The sequence below is a fragment of the Desmodus rotundus genome, chromosome 2 (genome assembly GCF_022682495.2).
Source record: "Desmodus rotundus isolate HL8 chromosome 2, HLdesRot8A.1, whole genome shotgun sequence".
Taxonomy (NCBI): domain Eukaryota; kingdom Metazoa; phylum Chordata; class Mammalia; order Chiroptera; family Phyllostomidae; genus Desmodus; species Desmodus rotundus.
The window spans coordinates 38,576,813-38,595,710 of NC_071388.1; the positions used below are offsets into that span (position 1 = coordinate 38,576,813).

At 38.4% G+C, this 18,898-nt stretch overlaps 1 protein-coding gene across 4 annotated transcripts in view; it reads left to right on the forward strand.

Annotated features, from left to right (window-relative positions):
• The first annotated feature begins 1,533 nt into the window (after positions 1-1,533).
• KCNMB2 (potassium calcium-activated channel subfamily M regulatory beta subunit 2) overlaps positions 1,534-18,898 on the forward strand; it is a 321,616-nt gene continuing 304,251 nt past the window's right edge. For all 4 annotated transcript variants that reach the window (XM_045198162.3, XM_045198158.3, XM_053918104.2 and 1 more), the window contains exon 1: positions 1,534-1,646. The gene's annotated coding sequence lies outside the window, so the exon portion shown is untranslated. The remainder of the gene's footprint in view (positions 1,647-18,898) is intronic.

The window sequence follows — 18,898 nt, forward strand, 5'->3', positions numbered from 1 at the left end:
TGTAGTTGATGCTGAGCCATAAATTTTTTATTCCCCTTCCTTTAGTCCTAGGGGAAACAAGTTCTTCTTAAGGAGGTTTAACCCTTAAGTTTCTGACTCTCTTCAAATAAATATTGAAAGTGAGGATTCGAGTTTAAAAACCTCTAATATATGCTTGCCTGTTAAAACTTCAGTTAACTCAAAACATATTTTTTGTCCATCTTTGCCAGCAGTCTGAATATAGGAGAAACCAGAATCTGATTATGATTGTATACCTAACATCTGTCAAAAGCTTACTAGACATCAAGTCCTATTCTGAGCACCTTACTTTATTGCCTTGTTTAATTTTCACAGCAGACTTATGAGGAAGATACTTATAACATTGCATTTTACAGAAAAAGAGATTGATGCTTGAAGAGATGTTTAAAAATGTATCTCATCAACCCTGTAGGATTCTTCTCCAAGATGCATAAACTCAGTCAAACAAGAGAAAACATCATTTTATGAGCATACACCCACTTCTGCAACTCTTAAATCTCCAAGAGTCACCATCTTTTGGGGTGAAGCACAAAGTAGCACCCACTAACCAGGTTTATTGATCCATTCCTATGTGTCTCCTTCACACTCTCACCAGACTGGGTACCACTTTCCCATCCAAACACTGCATCTTTCACTAACAAGAAAGCCAAAGTTTCCTGCACATATTAAAGGATGAAAATGGACCGGTCTTTTTACCAATAAATAAGATACTTCACCTATTACTCTTTGGGAAGGAGGGAGAGAGAATATAATTTAGAATCTAGAAAAAAATTTTAATAGATACATTATTTTTGTGAATTTTTAAATGAAATTTATTTCCAGGTATATTATGTTACATTATCAAGAACATTTTGAGAGTACTTCTGTTTAAAAAGACATACACAGGAATAAATCCATAACAATAGCTTTTCATCTTTAGAAGTTCACAACATTTTTTAAAATTTTATTGTACATGGAGTTAGAGAGCAAAGATGCCAATCATTTCAGAGCAGTGAAACTAGGTAGCCTCTTTTCAGAATCAACTACTTTGTCTATATGTTCTTTTACAAGCTATCCAGCCAGAAATTGCTATAAACTTGGGCTTTTAAAACAGCAAGTTTGTTTTATTACTTGAGTTGAAAACCAAACCAAACCATTTCCAACAGTTATTAAAACAAACAGCAGATCACATTTGTATGCCTTGTGTATAGCACTCTATATAATTCAGAGATGTCAACAAGCTGTTATCTTTGCAAACATATGCTATGTTTGTGTACAGGTGAATAATGTGCCTAATCTATGCAGGGGGAAAAATGGCCTCAGTATAGGTACCTCTGAGATTAAGTAGGCATTTCAGTATTTAAAAAGTGTGTCTGTCTGTGAGCTCTTTATGTTAACACAGGTTGGACACCAGGGGAAAATTCCAGAGGAGGAGCCCTCCCTCTGCTTCCTCCGTTGCCATTAGTACAGGTCTTCAGGGCACATCTTTTCTCCTGGGTTTCTGTGTTTGTTTTACTCACTCACTGCTATCCTCCTCTTCTTTGGCTTAGGATATTTTTATGAATAAGCCAGAAAATTCTCAGCACGGAAGCCTCCCTACTATCTGAAACAATGAGCTTTAACTTTGAACATCACACAGATACAGTGAAGTAAGTAATGTTTTTTAATGATTGGTAGAATGATTTTTTTTAAGTAGTGTTATTGCATTATAAGATATTCCTGTTGGGATATTGCTCTAACTTTTCCCACTTCCCAACAGGGAAGTATGACTTAATGTAGTATCAAAACAAGAAATGGTGTGTGAGCATTTTGTAAAGTCTACAAGTGGTTTTTTTCCCCCTCTTAATTCATGTGAAATGTAAAAAGTGTAAGAAAACTTTAAAAGCAATCAAATTTGTTAACTATTTACACTGCAAACTTACGAGTTAGTCTCTTAACCTTTTACTTACTGTTCTATTAGGTAAAATTGCATTTGATACAAAAAGTTAAAATTTTATTCTAAGGTCTTGCTTGTGTATCCTGTTGTTTAATACAAGGAACAAGCAGGTGCTGGAACCAAAGATGAGCCCATGTTATTAAGAAAGTGGCTGCCTGTTCTCATGGAGACGTCAAAGTATGACAGATTTCAGAACAGGTCTACTTTAGCAATAGGGCTTCTAAATTATTGTCCTCTGATTTATCTTAAATAAGATTAGAAATGATATTGAAAAGTTAAGGAAACAAATGTATTTGGTTACAACTCACCATTAAAATTCAAGTACATAAGCCCCAAACCAAAACTGTTTTTCAAGCCTCCTAACAATACGAACGTAAAGCAAGGGCCTGACCCTGAACACATGAGGAGGCTTTTACTCAAGTGTTCAGGGCAACAAAGAAGAACCCTCCATTACTAACCTCACCATAAGAGACAGCAGGTGGACAAACAGAACGTTTGTTGTGGAAAAGCAAATGCTGGATAAAAACATACTTTTATGAAATGTCTTTGCATACTGAAAATGCAAATGTATATTTAAGAGTGGTCTCCAATCTCCTAACAATTCATATCAATTATGTTACCAACAATATCTGTATGTTTCCTTATGAGGTTATGCCAATACACTAGATTCCATATTTGTAATGTTATATTTAGGGTCCTGCATTGGTTAGTGGATATAAAAAGAGAAAGTGTTGGAAGTCACTCCTCCTTTAGAGCCCATATACAAAGCAACTTCAGACACAGAGATTCTCTCTAAGCTATCTTAAAATAGTACAAATAGGAAATCACCTATTGAATTTTTACAAATACTACTTTTCTTTTCTGCATTTTGGCACTGTTTTTTATAACTTAGAAATGTTTTGTGCCCTGGGTGGTGTGGTTCAGAGGATCGAGCACTGGCTTGTGAACCGAAAGGTCTCTGGTTCAATTCCCAGTCAAGGCACGTGCCTGTGTTGTGGGCCAGGTCTCCAGTTGGGGGCATGCTAGAGGCAACCAATTGATGTATCTCTCACACATCGATGTTTCTCTGCCTCTCTCCCTCCCTTCCCCTCTCTCTAAAAGTAAACAAATAAAATCTTTTTAAAAATGTTTTGTATAAAATATATTATTTTCTATAATAATTTCAAAGTGCTAAACAAACTTTTCAATTTTCTAACTGTAAAAAAGTTTATTAAAGAAATTGTTTACATAATTTGTGATAGAAGAAGACTTGAGTTGGGGTGGTGAACACATAATACAAATACAGATGATGTATTATTGAATTGTACCCCTGAAACCTATATAGTTTTATTAAAAATGTTACCTCAATAAATTCAATTAAAATATTTTTTAAAGAAATTGTTTATAAATTTAAGTCCCTAACTGGTAAAGTATAAATCCATTCTAGTTACCCAAGTTTAAGTTCTGCTACTGTTCACCCATAACAGATCTTATTATATAACTGTTCATAGAGATAAAATTCATTCATTCTCAAATGCCTTCAAATTGTACAAAATATAACAGCGTTCTCCTTAAATTTTATCTTATGAGCTCTTTTGCAACAAAGCAAAGGATTTGCACAATGCAATTGTTAGATTTGTAATTTTTAAAATAACAAAATGGTTATTAATCTGGGCATTTAATCCAAAAAATCCAAATACTGGCACATTGAATTTGTTCTAGATTGAATTTCTACAGGTGACACATACCTGTAGAGTGCATTCTTCTCTCTGAAAAACTCACTTTTATCATCAGAACTTATATTTGCTAATGTGTGACTGGACATATATAACTTCTTAATCATGAAAATTAACATGTACACAAAAGATGGAAATAATTGGTCTAATAAGCATGGATTTAGTTTCTGTGTCTGGATATGGATACTAAAACATGTAAAATATGATATCTGATGTTTAGGAGTTTATGATCTAGTTGGATCATAAACTGTACAAAAATCATACAGGAAACACTGACTCAACAGATGATAATTAATGCCAAAATAAGACAGAACCACAGTCATTTCCTAAGGCGTTTTGAAAGGTGATGGGCACAGGCTGACAACCCAGTAAAGGCTTCGGGCATTTGAGCAGCACTGACCCATTGGCTAGATGTCTGAACAGGATCTAGAAAGACTGAGGGGAAGAAGAAGATTCGTTCAAATGTCACCCAATTTCTAGCCTTTCCTGTCTGCCTTGGACAGGGCCATGGCTTCTGTATGTCCCCATGAAATGCTTTACAAGCAGTGGCACTTGTTGAAATGTATTGTAATTAATTGCTTATTTGTCCTCTCTCCTTAATTCCCTCTGAGCTACTAAGGGCAAAGCAGGATCTTCTTCATTTTTATATTCCCCTTGTCTTGTAAGTACTCAATAAATGTTCACTTTAATATATCTTTGAATGATTAGGAAGCAATATAAACAAAGATACAGGGCAGAAATGAGCACAGGGTGTCCAAGTTTTATTGAAAGAATTGGCTGTGTAGAAGAAGTTTTATGTTGAGGATAATAAAAGATCAATTTAAATGATTGAGGAGAAGACCTAGAAGGGCCTTGCTTGTCTGGACTGGCATTATCTTCTCTTGGCTGAACTCACAATCTTAGTTTCTCTTGGTCAAAGAGGCCCATTAGGGCCCTAGGCCTATTATTACCCAGTGTCCTGTGACCGAATGATAACACTAATCACACCTTAGTCCTTAGACTTCATTCTGCCCAATATTGAGCCATTGGAGACTTCTTTGACATTATAAAAGGAATTTTCTAAAGGTTAACCTGGCTATGTACCAGATGAGTTATAAGACCAAGAGACTATTTCAAAAGTCCTGTCTAGAAAAAATAGCAGTGGAGATTTAAAGGAAAAGACACGAGAAAGGAATGATGGAAAGAAACTGACAATGATAAACTGTGATGGAGGATGTTGAGGAAGGGGGGAGGGTTAAATATGACTGCACATTTCTGTGAGAGGATAATTGCACTGTTGAAAGAATTAAACCTAAAGAGTAATCTCTAATGGATTTGTTACAGGGGAAAGACAAATGGCTCATGTCCGACAGGTCAGGGTGATAGTGAGATACATAGTGGGAATACCTTAGAAATGAGAGAGGACCTCTGGAAATACTAATAGCAATCAAAAAGGAGTGTGAGTTAATATTGTGGATGTGGGTAAGGCTTTGAAAGCAGGAGAGAGGTCTGGACTAGGAATTAGAAAATATCTTAGTGTCTTTGATTAAGCCCCTCGATCTCTTTCCTTCTGTAAAGGAGGATACTGCCTTGCCCTTTACCTCATGGGGAAGAGGTAACGCTCAAATGAGGATAAGACCTTAGAGTGGTTTTGAAAACAGGAGGCATTATCATGGACAAAACCAAAGGAGGGCAGGATCGAGGGTGGGAGGTGGGGGTGGGTGGGGTGGAGGAATATAGTAGCAGGAAAATGGAGACAACTGCACTTGAACAACAATAAAAAAATAAAAATAAAATAAAATCATACTTTTAAAAAACAAAAAAAGAAAATATGAGCATTATACAAATATATATTGTTATTTGTCTCCATACTTATTTCCCTGTCCTTCCCATGATCACTTTTTATTGTAAAAATAAATCAGCACATGCTAGAGTAATAATGTGAACTAAGTAATCACAAAAATCCCACTTACAACTCTTATTAATGTAAAGAATTGATCTACCCTATAGCAGAGAGATAGTCTAAGGAGAAATATAAAACAATGCAGTAAGAAGCATATACTTTTACTTCTGGGGTTCACTTTGAGCTAAGTGGTGCAGCGCGGATCAGTGTGGGATATATGGCACAAAGCTTTTAAGCGTCTTGCCGATAGTTCGCACAGCATCTGAGCTGACAGCCCCATTATTGTTTCATCTAGCGCTCACAAAGGACACAAATGCGGCCAATTAACTGCGGCATGCCATCAGTTGCGATTTGTGCCCCAGCTTCAGAGATGTTAAAGTGCAGTAAAGAGCCCATCTTACAAGTGACGAAATATTAAGGTGATGGCTAGTAAATGCTTTTTTGTTTCTAGCCACTGCACAACACCACCTCCCATAAAGAAGGTGATCTGTAAGTCCCTATTGCAGGGGCATCACCATTTCTCAAAGATTTGGTAGCACACTCAGCTGATGTGGAGTATGATCCTGTGAGTTTAAGGGCAAACAAGAAAGGAGACAAATATTGCTCTACCAGCTATCCCCCATTCCTTTCAATTATCTTTCCCATGAAGAAGAATGATGGCAGGATCTGAGGACCTTCAGGTTGCCCTGAACATAAGACCACTGCTGACATCACTCAGTCTTTGGGACTCTAGCCAGGACAGCTCTGCTATGGTAAGAAAAAATTAGGTGTCTAGTAGGGGATGTACAAGAGACTGTAAAATTTTCTTCATGGGGAAGAGAGACTATAAAACCCAAATCAGGTGTAAAACAGACTGTCTAGTTGGCCTCATAAGAAGTCTTAGGATCAGTGAGAATTCAAAATGTATTTCGTCACCTTGCTAATATAAGTTTTTATTCCACCAAGTTCTCCCAAGATAATGAAGAAGTACCTAACCAGTACAAGGCCTACTTTTAAGCTCCACAATGTGTAATGTAAATTATCTCAGTTTTTTCATCCATTTATGTTTATTTTCAGGATATTTTTACAACTTAATCAATAAAAATAACACAGAAACCACTTATGAATCCTGTTCTTCAAACCAAAGTTGCATTTTAAGTAGCCAACATTCTTTAGAAATGCATTAATTGCCCCTTGTCTCTGTACTGCCACCCACAAAACAGAATGGACAGTCATAAAGATCTCTCCAAGGTCATATGTCAGCTCATGATTAGAAGGGGCAAGTGTCACAAAAGAAGCCACCTTCAAGCCCAGTCCACTCCAGGGTCCCTGGATGTATAGGCAAGGAACTCCGAAAGGCTAAAGGATAAACCAACCAACAAAAGGAAAGGGAAGGGAAACACACTCATCACAGTTGTTTGCACTGAGTTTCAAAATCCCACATAGACTCACAAGTAGTTACTGTTCCACATGAGACTGTGAACCCCATGAGGGCAGTGCTGGGACCACTCATCTCTGTATCTCCCGACCTGAGCATGAGGGCTGACTCTCAGCAAGTGTGGAATGGATGAACGAACAACGAAAAACCTGCTATACTTTTATAAGACTGGCAGTACAGTGATTCTCCATAATGAATGATATCTACCCAAGTTAACTGGCATGGATCATGCCATCAGGCTGGACCAGCTTTGGGGCAGCATGTGTGGGTGTGACAGGGTTTGTGACAGCCGGAAGAATGGATGGGATGACTTGTTAGTGGGTACTATGAAGCACTGAAGGTCTCACATGGCACTCCAGTCACAATGATGGGAAATCACCTTTAAGCAGAGAATAAAGAGAAAAGCAGAATAACAGGATTGGTCAAGAAACCCACAGGGAAGAGTTGAGTGGTCAGGAAAGATTCTGGAAACCCTATGTGCAAGCTAAATGAGGACACCAAGGTGAGGGAGAAATTTTATTAAGTAATATACACCCAGAGAGAAATAAACCTTGTGAGAACAGATTTCCGTAGAGGACATAGGTTTCCTAAATCTATTCTGTGTGGGCACCAGAATCCTGACCCTAATAGTCAGGTGGGAGCCATTCAACTCAGTTTTGTGTAATTACTGTATGTAACTCACAGGAATTTTTGGCCAGAGGCATTCCAACGAAAGGATTTATTAAGAATGATTGAAGCCACATTTTTTAATGAGAAGGAGGCAGAGCATACCAGATATATATTTATACAATAAACTCTAAAAGTTAACTAAAAGCTAACTAAAAGTTATTCAGTGAGTTATACTAACAAGTCTGAGCTCTCTTCCAAGACACCATGATGATAACTCGCAGAGCAGGGGAGCAGCTACCATCCTCCCATAGTCCCCCAGCAACCGAGATGTAAATTCTCAACTTCAGAGCCTCCTTGTGACTAATTCTTGGTCTTATTTGCTTGCTTTTAGTGTTTAAATATTATATTTTATCACATTTTGGAAACACTTTCTTCACTTTGCTACACATCACATACACAGCACCTGGAACACAGTTGGTGCCTGGACAAACATCTTTTGAATGAAAGGATGAACGAACGGCTACACCTGTGTGTCGAATACCGACCACATGCTGAGCTCCCTGAGAACAGCAACTTGGGCAAGTGTGCGATGTCGACTAAAAACAAAGTCTATAGGAACTTCACAGTTTGAAATGTATTCTTTTTGTGAATATCTTGTTTCGTTTTAATAATAGCCCTGTTACTAACATAAAAATAAATGAACATCATAGTGAGTGACAGTACGCATGAGGGGCAGGAAAGAAATGATCAACTCTATCTGGCAGGGCCTGGGAAGGCTTCTTAAAGGAGCCGATCTAAGATCTGGATTTTGAAGGCATAATAAGATTTTTTTCAGAGAGGATTAAAGAGGATAAACGTGCCAGGCAGAAAGACTAGCATGTTCACAGGAAGATCAGGCATCATTATTCCCATTTACTAAGGGCTTACTTTGCCCAGTAAGTGTGTGATAGAGATTGAAACTACTTCTGATTTTTTAAAACATTTTATTTATTTATTTCTAGACAGAGGGGAAGGAAGGGAGAAAGAGAGGGAGAGAAACATCAATGTGTGGTTGCCTCTCACATACCCCCTACTGGGGACCTGGCCTGCAACCCAGGCATGTGCCCTGACTGGGAATCAAACCAGCAGCCCTTTGGTTCTCAAGCAGGCGTTCAATCCACTGAGCCACACTAGCCAGGTACTTCTGATTTTTAAGTCCTATGTTATTTCCACTGCAATCTATTGTCTCTCTGGCTAACAGAATGCTAAACAATCAATCAGAGTATCTTGAAAGACAGGAACTCTAAGACAGCACAAGTTTTTCAATAAATAACTTTCTGGGTCTTTAGAGTGGTATCTGTAAAGAAGTAAACCCTAAAATAAGTGATAATCTGTGAAAATGAATCTGGAACACAACCAGAAATAAGGTCCCAGCAGCTGGAAAAGACAAGTACCTGACAGATGCCCTGAATAAACAAAATTAAGATAATGATCCTTAGAGTGATAAAGTGCTTCCCAGACAAAGTAAAACTAAAGGAGTTCATCATCACCAAGCCACTATTATATGAAATGCTGAAGGGACTTATACAAGAAAAAAAGGAGATCAAAACTATGAACGTTAAAAATGTCAATATATTCACAACTATCAATAATTGAATCTAAATAACAAACTAAGCAAACAAGCGGAACAGGAACAGAATCAGACATATGGAGATCATTTGGATAATTATCAGCTGGGAGGGGAAAAGGGTGAATGGAGGAAAAGGTACAGGGAGTAAGAAGCATTATTGGTAGGTACAAAATGGGCGGGGGGATGTCAAGAACAGTACAGGAAATGGAGAAGCCAAAGAACTTACATGTATGACTCATGGACATGAACTAAGGAGGGGAACTGATGGAGGAAAGGGGGGTTTCAGGTAGAGGGGGCCAAAGGGCGAAAATTGGAACAACTGTAATAGCATAATCAATAAAATATTTTTTTTAAAAAAGCACTTTTAGTGTCCAACATTGGAACACACCCCAGGAGATTAAATTAGTCAACATGCAGAGGCTGATTAAGACTTTACTAAAATGAAAAAACTATTTTTTAAGAGCCATGCCAGGTAATTATTAAAAAATAAATGAGAAAAGGAAGCAGGATAGTACCTTAGAATCTCCTCTCCCAAAATAATAAGAAAGGTAATTTTGGACTCATTCATACCAGTTGTTGACTACGCAGAGACCGCAGGTGAGCGGGACAGTCCTGACTCACCAGGAGAAGCAGAGGCTGCAGTGAAAACTCATGTTTCAGACATCTGGGTCTTAAAGTTAGAGCCATGTAGCTGTGAAGCTGCTCTGTGTGATAGTCTAATGGTAGACACATGTCATTATACATTTCTCAAAACCCATAACATGTACAACACCAAGGGTGAGCCCTACTGTAAACTACAGACTTCAGTTAATAAGGTAATAATATTAGCTCGTCAGCTATAACAAGGGCACCACGCTAATGCAAGAGGTTAATAGAACTGTGGGAGTTTGGAGGCATAAAGGAACTTTCTGTACTATCCACTCATTTTTCTGTAAACCTAAAAATGCTTTATTATAAAATAAAATAAAGTAAAATATAAAATAAAATATATTAATTTTAAAAATTAGGACCATTTCCTTGTAGGCCCTCAAACTCACATTCAGAATGTGTAACTCACATTCTTTCAAATCTATTAAAATGTACTCGTTTCACAGTAAATATTATTGCTGCTATAAAATAGTATTTTAATAATTTTTATAATATTTTTATAATTTTGCCTTTTTAATTACTTGCGTATGACTAGCCCATTGAATTTGTCTTCATCAATTATCCAGCAATCATTGCACATGCTCATAAATTCTTGTAAAGTGAGGAAATTCAACCTACAAATTATCCAAATATAATAAAATGTTAACGAATGTTAAATATGGATCAAGCTCATATATTATTACATTTTGAGACAACTAGATATGTTTCAGTTTAATTTTACCATGATTTTTTATATTTGAGCCAGTAACTTTTATCTTTCAAGTCTGAGACATTTTCAGAGAACCTAAAAAGCCATTAATCCCTGGCATTATATTTTATATCTGTACTGCCCAGTGTATAAACTGGATCTACTCAAAAGATATATATGTATAATATATGTATACATGTATATACAGCATACAGATTTAAAATAAAGATACTAAGTTACAGGGGCTGATGCACTCATATTTATTTTTATGTTAAGTATATTTCATTTTCATATTTTACCTAGTTTCAGTAACAAATTTCTAATGTTAGAAAAAACAGCATCCAGGCATACTACTGTAGCTTCTTCCCCTGTGGCTTGCAACACTTTCAAATGAATAATTTACATAAACCTACGTAGGGACAGTATGATATATACAATGAGACCTGTCCTATCCCTGCTTCCCTGCACAAACTACCAGAAATTAAATAGTTTTAACAATGCTCATTTAAAAAAATACTCAATGAGATGAAAGAAGTGGAATACAAATTTAAAAAGAAGGACAAGCATCTTATATTGTTCAACAACGGCCGTGACAGTAATCTTGCCTCCAAGAAGTGCTTGATAGTCTTCTTCCCAAAGCACAGAGCAGGAGACTTTAACCAAAAGTCATTACGGGCACGAGCAGATTTTGTGAAGGAGAAGCTTTGCTCAAGGAAACACCTATTGAAAGTCTGAAGGTATGCAAGTTTCAGTACCTTAAAACAGTGTTCTCAGTGTAATCTGAAAAGCCAGTTGTCATGAACTACCCAGAAAATGAGTATGGAGTCATTCATCAAAATCGGGCCTGTGACCTTTGTTCCAGTTATTTCATTTGGGTTCTAGTTTGGTTTGACGGAGAAATGGAACAATAAAAGAAACCATATCTTATATAAATAAATCATTCACCTGGCTTGCATTGAAGCCCTGCGAGGAGACATGGGGATGAAAAATAGGCATTCAGTATAGGTGATGGTAATTGATTACTAGGTATTTATTTGTCCATTCACCAAAGTATTGCACAGGGTAAGGACGGGCTTTGTTCTTGACTCTCAGGATACAGACATGATGGAGGAGTGTCCCTGCCCTAAAGCAGCTCAAAATCAAGTATAAAGCTATAAACACATAATTACAAATGTGAAGCACTGTATTACCATAGATATAATGAAAATAAAGAAGCATGTACTAAGTTGAGTGACAGAGCAGAGAAGAAAGGTTTGCAGAGAGTTAGGAAAGAATTGTTGGAAAAGATATTTGTGTTAGGGTTTTTTTTAGATTTTATTTTTATTTATTTCTGGAGAGAGGGAAAAAGAGGGAGAAGGAGAGGGAAAAAAATATCAATGTGAGAGAGAAACACTGATCGGTTGCCTCCCGAACGTGCCCTCACCAGGCACCGAGCCCTCAACCAGGCATGTATCCTGACCAGGAATTGAGCTGGCGACTCTTCACTTTGTGGGATGATGCCCAATGAACTGAGCCACACCGGTCACGGCTGTGCTAGGTTTTTGAAGATGAGTAAAAGTTAGCCAGATGGGAGAAAGTTCATTCCAGGCAAAAAGAGAGCATGGGCAAAGGCACAGAAGTTGAAATAGAACTCATGTATTTGGGAAACTTATATGTAGCTTAGGTCTCCTAGCACTAGAATTACATGTCTATTGAGCACTTGAAATGTGTGTGTTAAATGTTAAAATGATAATACTCTGGGTTACCCGCTGTTTTGGGGGGTATTTTGCTTGTTTTGGTTGGTTTATTTGCATTTCCTATTTTAATGTGGCTACTAGAAAGTTTAAAGTTTCATATGTGGCTTGTATTAGGCATTTATTGGACAATGCCATTCTGAAGCATACAGAACAAAGAATTAATTATGAGAGATGAGGCTGGAAAACTGTTAGAGGCAAATCATGAAAGAGTCTTTTGTGACAAGGAAAACCCCATATAATAAACAAAGAGCAGTTGTGGAAGGTGGTATAGTAGCAACTATAAGGGATATCGCAGGGATGTGAAAATCTGGGAAGGCTTCTGGGGAGAAAAGAAGGAGCACTGTGCTGAGACTCCAAAGCTAAGCAGAATTCACAGCCACTGAAAAAAAGTCATTTGACAAGTAGAGCAATATGGCCAAGGCACAGAGCTGGACTGAAGACCAACCCAATGATGTAGGTGGTTAGACCAGCACTGGTGAGAAGAGGAAGCTAGACTGGACAGAGAGTGCAGCCAACAGCCCAGGGGACAGCACACATCATTTTATAGTGACTTGCATCACAAACTCCCATCAACCAATTGTTAGGACTTGGCATTTCCCAAAGGAGGCAGGAAGAGTGCCTGGCTGCATTCTTCATTGTAAATACAGGATACACTGGGCCTGGTGACTTGGCAACATGACCTCACTTAATGGACACTCTTCTGTCATTGTCATTTAATACCCAACCAGAGAGCAGACCCAACCTTGGCAGGTATCTGGTCTTGCTCTCCAGGAATAAGCAGGAAATTGCAGGATGTAAAGTTTTCAAGGCAGCAGATGGCGCTCTCTCCTATGCCTCAGTATTGAAGGTTGTAATGATGGGAGAGGCCGCCTTTTACACAGAAGCAAAGATTCAAGAGACTATGTACATCACTTTGCAGCAAAGTTAGGGGTACTTAATTTTTGAAGTCTAATTTACATAGAATGTTCATGCCAAATTCTAAAAAATTTATCAGAAGGAAATAACTTAGGAGAAGGAAGGAGTGGGAAATATATGACAAGGATGTACATTGTAACATTATTTATAAAATTAGAAGCAGCCTAAAACTAGAAGCTCAAAGATAGGGAAATTTTTCTTCATTTCATCTCAGAGTCAAACTCAACCATCAAAATGGTAGATATAGAAATTGCTTCATAGCTAAGACTCAGTAAAAATAGTAGCATGTATAAAGGAGCCATGGACAAAGACAACAGGGGAGGATTGAATGTGGAAGGGGGGAGGGAGGAGTAGGGCAGGAAAGATTCATTGGGGAAAATGGACAAAAATGTAATTGAACAATTAAAAATATTTTTTAAAGAAAAAATATATGTCTATATACCACTTTTACTTTATTTAAAAATATATACATATATAAACATTAGATTAGAAACTTCTGTACAAACAATAAATATAGTGGTTTTAGAATGCTAGGTTATTAATGCCTTTACTTGTTCTTTCACATGTTAAGTAACACTGCAATTCCTATGTGCAACATGCCAGCTTTCCCTCCTGAGAGCCTAACCCAGAAAACACCTGGGTAGTCTGTGCTTTGGGTTATTTTGAAATAGGGGGAAAGTGCTGAAATAACTTAAGACTGCCCAACCCTGGCCGTTGCAGTTCAGTTGGTTGGGTGTCATCCCAACAAAGTGAAAAGTTGCTGTTTTGATTCCCAGTCAAGGCACCTACCTAGGTTGAGGTTTGGTCCCCAGTCAAGGTGTCAATCAAAATGTCTCTCCCTCTCTCTCTCTCTCAAAAAAAAAAAAAAAAAGGACTGCCCAAAGTTCTGCTGCCTAGTGGTCTGACTAAGAAGAAAGAAGTGACTGCAGCAGTCACCTCCAAGTAGGATGTGACAGTTTCCAAGACATTTCTGCAAGATTCATTCTCCCTTAGGAGAGGCAAGGCTGAATATGCAGTGTGGGGCCACCATTTGCTGAGCCTCAGCTGTTCAGTGATCTTTACACTGCATGTCTCTTACTTTCAAGTCTAGGCAGATGTGACGGCCCCATTTTACAAAGGAGAAAACTGAGGCCCAGAGAGACTGGGTATTGTATCCAAGGTTCTCAATACGAAAGCTGCTGAGTTGGAATCAAACCCAGTTGTTTCACTCTGCCCTTTCGACTACACTACTTGAATGTGGACGGTCATCTCCCCTAGGACCCGGCACTCAGCAGCCTCTGAAGAAACCTCTCCTCAGCTATAGACTGTGAGAAGTTGGACAGATGAGAACACAACAGAACATTACAGTTGTCATCACTCACAACTCCCTCCTGAAAATGTATTTGCTTTACAAATGTGGAAAGTTTAACTCAAGCAGATAGGATTCTGTTTTAAAACAATATTTGCACAGTGCTTTAAACACAGGTGTCAGGGGCTGAATTGTGTCACCTCAAATTCATACGTTGAAGCCCTAATTCCCAGCACCTTAGAATGTGACTGCATTTGGTGACAGGGTCTTTAAGAAGGTAGTTAAGGCGGGGGAGAGTAGTGGGGGGGGGGACAACTGTAGCTGAACAACAACTTTTTAAAAAGGTAATTAAGTTAAAATGAGGTCATTAGAGCAGGCTCTAATCCATTATGACTGGTGTCCTAACAAGAGGAAATTTGGACACAGACACACACAGAAAGAAAGTCCATGTGAAGACACAGGAAGAACCAGGCCATCTGCAAGCCGAGGAGAGAGGCCTCAGGAGAAGCCAACCCTGCCAACACCTCAATCTTGAGTTTCCCAGCCCCCAGGACTGTGAGGAAATAACTTTATATTATTTAAACCTGTGGTACTTTGTATGCCAGCCCTAGGAAACTAATACAACAACTATTTCCACTAGTATTATGTCCTTAGAAGAACTCTGTAAAGGAAATTGGTATCATTACTATTTTACTGATACAGAAATCTTGTCCTGGAAAGAAAAAGCAACAGTGCTTGGTAGTCCCCAAAACATTTAAATTAGTTTTTATAAACAGGAGAGTTACATGATGTCAGAGAACAGAGATTCATTCTAAATGTTATCTTTCCCCTTTCTGAGGCTAAGCAAAGCAAAATAATGTTCGGGTTGGATCACAGAATATAACAGAATGCTTTTTGAGACTCTCCTCTCACTTTATACATGAACACATAGAGGGTGGAAGATAAAGTCATTTTTGTGCCTGTTCTTCCTTCCTGTCATGAAATTGAGGGAACTGGAAACCAGCCAGTGATTGGCAGCAATCGAGCTAATTAGTGAGAGTAGGGCTCCTATGCATTTAACTGTAAACAGACAGTCTTAATGTTTTCTTTACTTAAAATTCTTACTTTTATTCTGAGTCACAATAAAATGTTTTTGTCTATTCCCAAGTCATAAAGACCGTAAAGACTTTTAAGATCTTGATAGGTCCTTCAATCATTATTTAAATACTTTAAGCGTCTATTGTGTCTAGAAGCTGCTGTTTCTAGTATGCCCAGTAGGTGGCACCACTTTAACCACAGAAAGCAAGAGCATTAAAAACCTAGAATCCTTGCAATATGATCAGTGCTTCTCAAATCTTGGTTTCTAAACCAGCAGCAGTAGCATCATCTGGGAGCCTGTTAGAAAGTCAGATTCTTGGGTCCCACACAAGACCAACTGAATCAAAATCTCTAGGGATGGGGCCCAGCAATCTGTGTTTTAAAGAGTCATCCAGGTGATTCTGTTGCATACAAAGATGGCAAAACCACTGATAAAGATTATCCATAGAAAACCAGGTTTGCATGAAAATCAGGCAATGATTTTCTATGTTGAGGAAACTTAAAAATGTAATATTACATATGTTATCACCTAATGAAGTCAATGCTCTTTTTTTCCCCAGAATTAACAGTGTAGGCAAACCTCAACAGTATCATTGCTGTAGGAATTTTATTTTTATTTTATTATTATTATTATTTTAATCCTAACCTGAGGAAATGTTTTTATTGACTTTAGAGAGAGATAAAGGGGGAGAGGAAGGGGAGAAACATCAATCAGTTGCCTCCCATACACGCCTTGACTGGGGACTGTACCCACATCCTAGGTATGTGCCCTGACTGGGAACCAAACCCACAACCTTTTGGTATATGAAATGATGCTCCACCCAACTGAGCCACCAGGGCTCAGCCTTATTATTAATCACCAAATATGGGCCTAGCACATTCCATGTATCAACTTATTTAATCTCACAACAACCCCATAGAGCAAATGCTCTTACCTCTCTTTTTACCGATGAGGAAGCAGTGGCTGTGACCATAAGACCGCCTCATTGACACAGCTACTAAAGGACAAGCCAGGACTCAAAGTCAGTTTAATATGGACGCCAAAGCCCATGCTATTTTTCCTTTATGCCCATGTGAAGTTGCCAGATTTAGCAAAGAAAAAAATGCTCATTTAAACGTGAATTTCTGCTAAACAATATCAATCAAAGGTTGCTGGTGTCAATTCAGCATCAACAGGGATCCCCAGTTTGGGGTGTGGTGAAGAAGGAAACTCTATTCAGTTCAAACGATTCAACTGTAATACAGCAAGTCTGTGCAAACAGCTATTAGAAGGCCCTGGGGTGAGGTGGCCCTGGGGCCAGGTTCGCTTTCTGGCTAGACAGCCCTTCTCTGCTCCTCCTGACTGGTCTGCTCTGCTCCACTCCATGTTGGTCTGCTCTGCCTCTCACTAGTCTGCTCCACTATGCTCTGTTCAAGAGAGACATCTTTGGTTCATTAATTCTAGCTCTAGCTCCAGCCAGGGAAACACAGCCTTTAGTCTTCAGTGGAAAAGGAAAGAGCTAGTTTATATGGACAGAAGTCTCTACTGCACTCCTTGACTGGTCCATCCTCATACAAATGAGGATTCCAAATCCTCACAGTTTGGTCTAAAAGGCACTGTCCTGATTGGTCAGAATGGAGCTGCTCTGATTGATCAGTAAATATACCAATGGGGATGTAGCCCTCCAGTTGGACAGAGAAAGTCTCACTTCTATTGGTTGAAATAAGATTCCAGGAATTCCTCTATAAGGGCTGTCAGGAATACAGTGTAGGCAAGCAGTTTAGTGCAAAGGTAGGTAGCTCAATACAGGCTTCTCCCTGAAGGAAAGTTTGCATGATAGGCCCCTGTATTGCAATGGCTCCTAGGCTCTCTGTTTATTTTTTTTAATTTGAGCCCAGTTAGCCACCAGGAGCCCTTCTTAGTAGGTATCTTCTTTCTCAAGGTCCACACCAACATTTTTTGTAATATAAGTGTGTCCCATGTCATATTTGAGACATATTTATATTGACAAATTATTTCTTGTGGAGGGTTCAGAATGAGCCACCCCAAGATGTGCCTCAGTGGTATGCAGATTACTTTGAGCTAAAGGCAATTTTAGCTTCAGGCTCCAGAAAAACTTCTCCCCCTCCCTCTAACTACCCAGAAGAACTTGAATTAAGGGCCTGCCTATATAATAAGAGATTACCAGCAATAATCTCTTTTTGACCCACCGCTGGGGCATGACAAACTTTTATTTACTAAACATCTGCTCATCATTCTGCAAGGACACTTTTGAAGCCCCCAAGGTGCATTGCCTCATCCCTAGCTCAGGACATCTTACGTACCTAGGTGTCCCTTCTGTCTCTGAACCTCTTGTGCATGCGGGGCCTCTGGCTCTTTCATGTCTGTGGGGTCCCATACATATGCATGTATTAATTTGATTATTTTCCCTTGCTAATCTGTCACATGTCTATTTGATTATTAGACTATCCAGAAGAAACTTGAGGGTAGAGGAAAGTTTGTTTCTGCCCCAAAACTGTGTATTTGGAATTCAGTTTACCTCGGTGTCCTGTATTTAATCTGGCAGCCCTATCCAATTGTCTCCTCCAGTTTTGCTTTCTAGTCAGTTGAAGAAAAAGAAGCTGGAAAGTGTCTTACTTGAGAGTAGAAGAAAGTTTGTTTTTGCCCCAAAACTGTTTATTTGTAATTCAGTTTACCTCGGTGTCCTGTATTTAATCTGGCAGCCCTATTGAATTGTCTCCTTCAGTTTTGCTTTCCAATCAGTTGAAGAAAAAGAAGCTGGAAAGTTTCTTCCTTGAGAGTCATTAAGGATAAACTTGATCTTGGGTCCCGCTCCAGAAGCTGCATTCTAACTCCATCCCCAGGTGATTTATATGAGCATTACTGTTCAGGAGGCAGTGGACTAGGACAGTTACAGTCGAGAGTGACTTCTGTCTAGTTAGGGACCACTTTCAGAGGCCGCTGCAGACCTGAGAGTCTATGATTCTATCAGAGAAGATAATGTGAAATAGCTTATCACTTTACTTTTTTCTTGAAATACTGATATGAATCTGTATAAGGCAATGAGAAATATTGAAATATCAATAAATACTTCATTTACAGAATTATCATTATTGATTATGTTTTGAATGTAGGAGTAACAGTGAGCAGAACTTTATAATTAGTAAAGAATCACCAAAAAAAATGCCTTTAATATGGGATTTCAAATATCGTATTCAAGTCACTAACAGAATATTCACAACAAAAGCAATACTACTTACTCATTTACAAGTCAGAATACATATTTTGGGGCATAACACCAAATGTGAGACATAGCAGGAGAAAAATAATTTCCCAAATGACATATTTACTCACTCATTCAGTGTTTATTACACACCCAAAAAGAGTGAAAGCCCATCTTC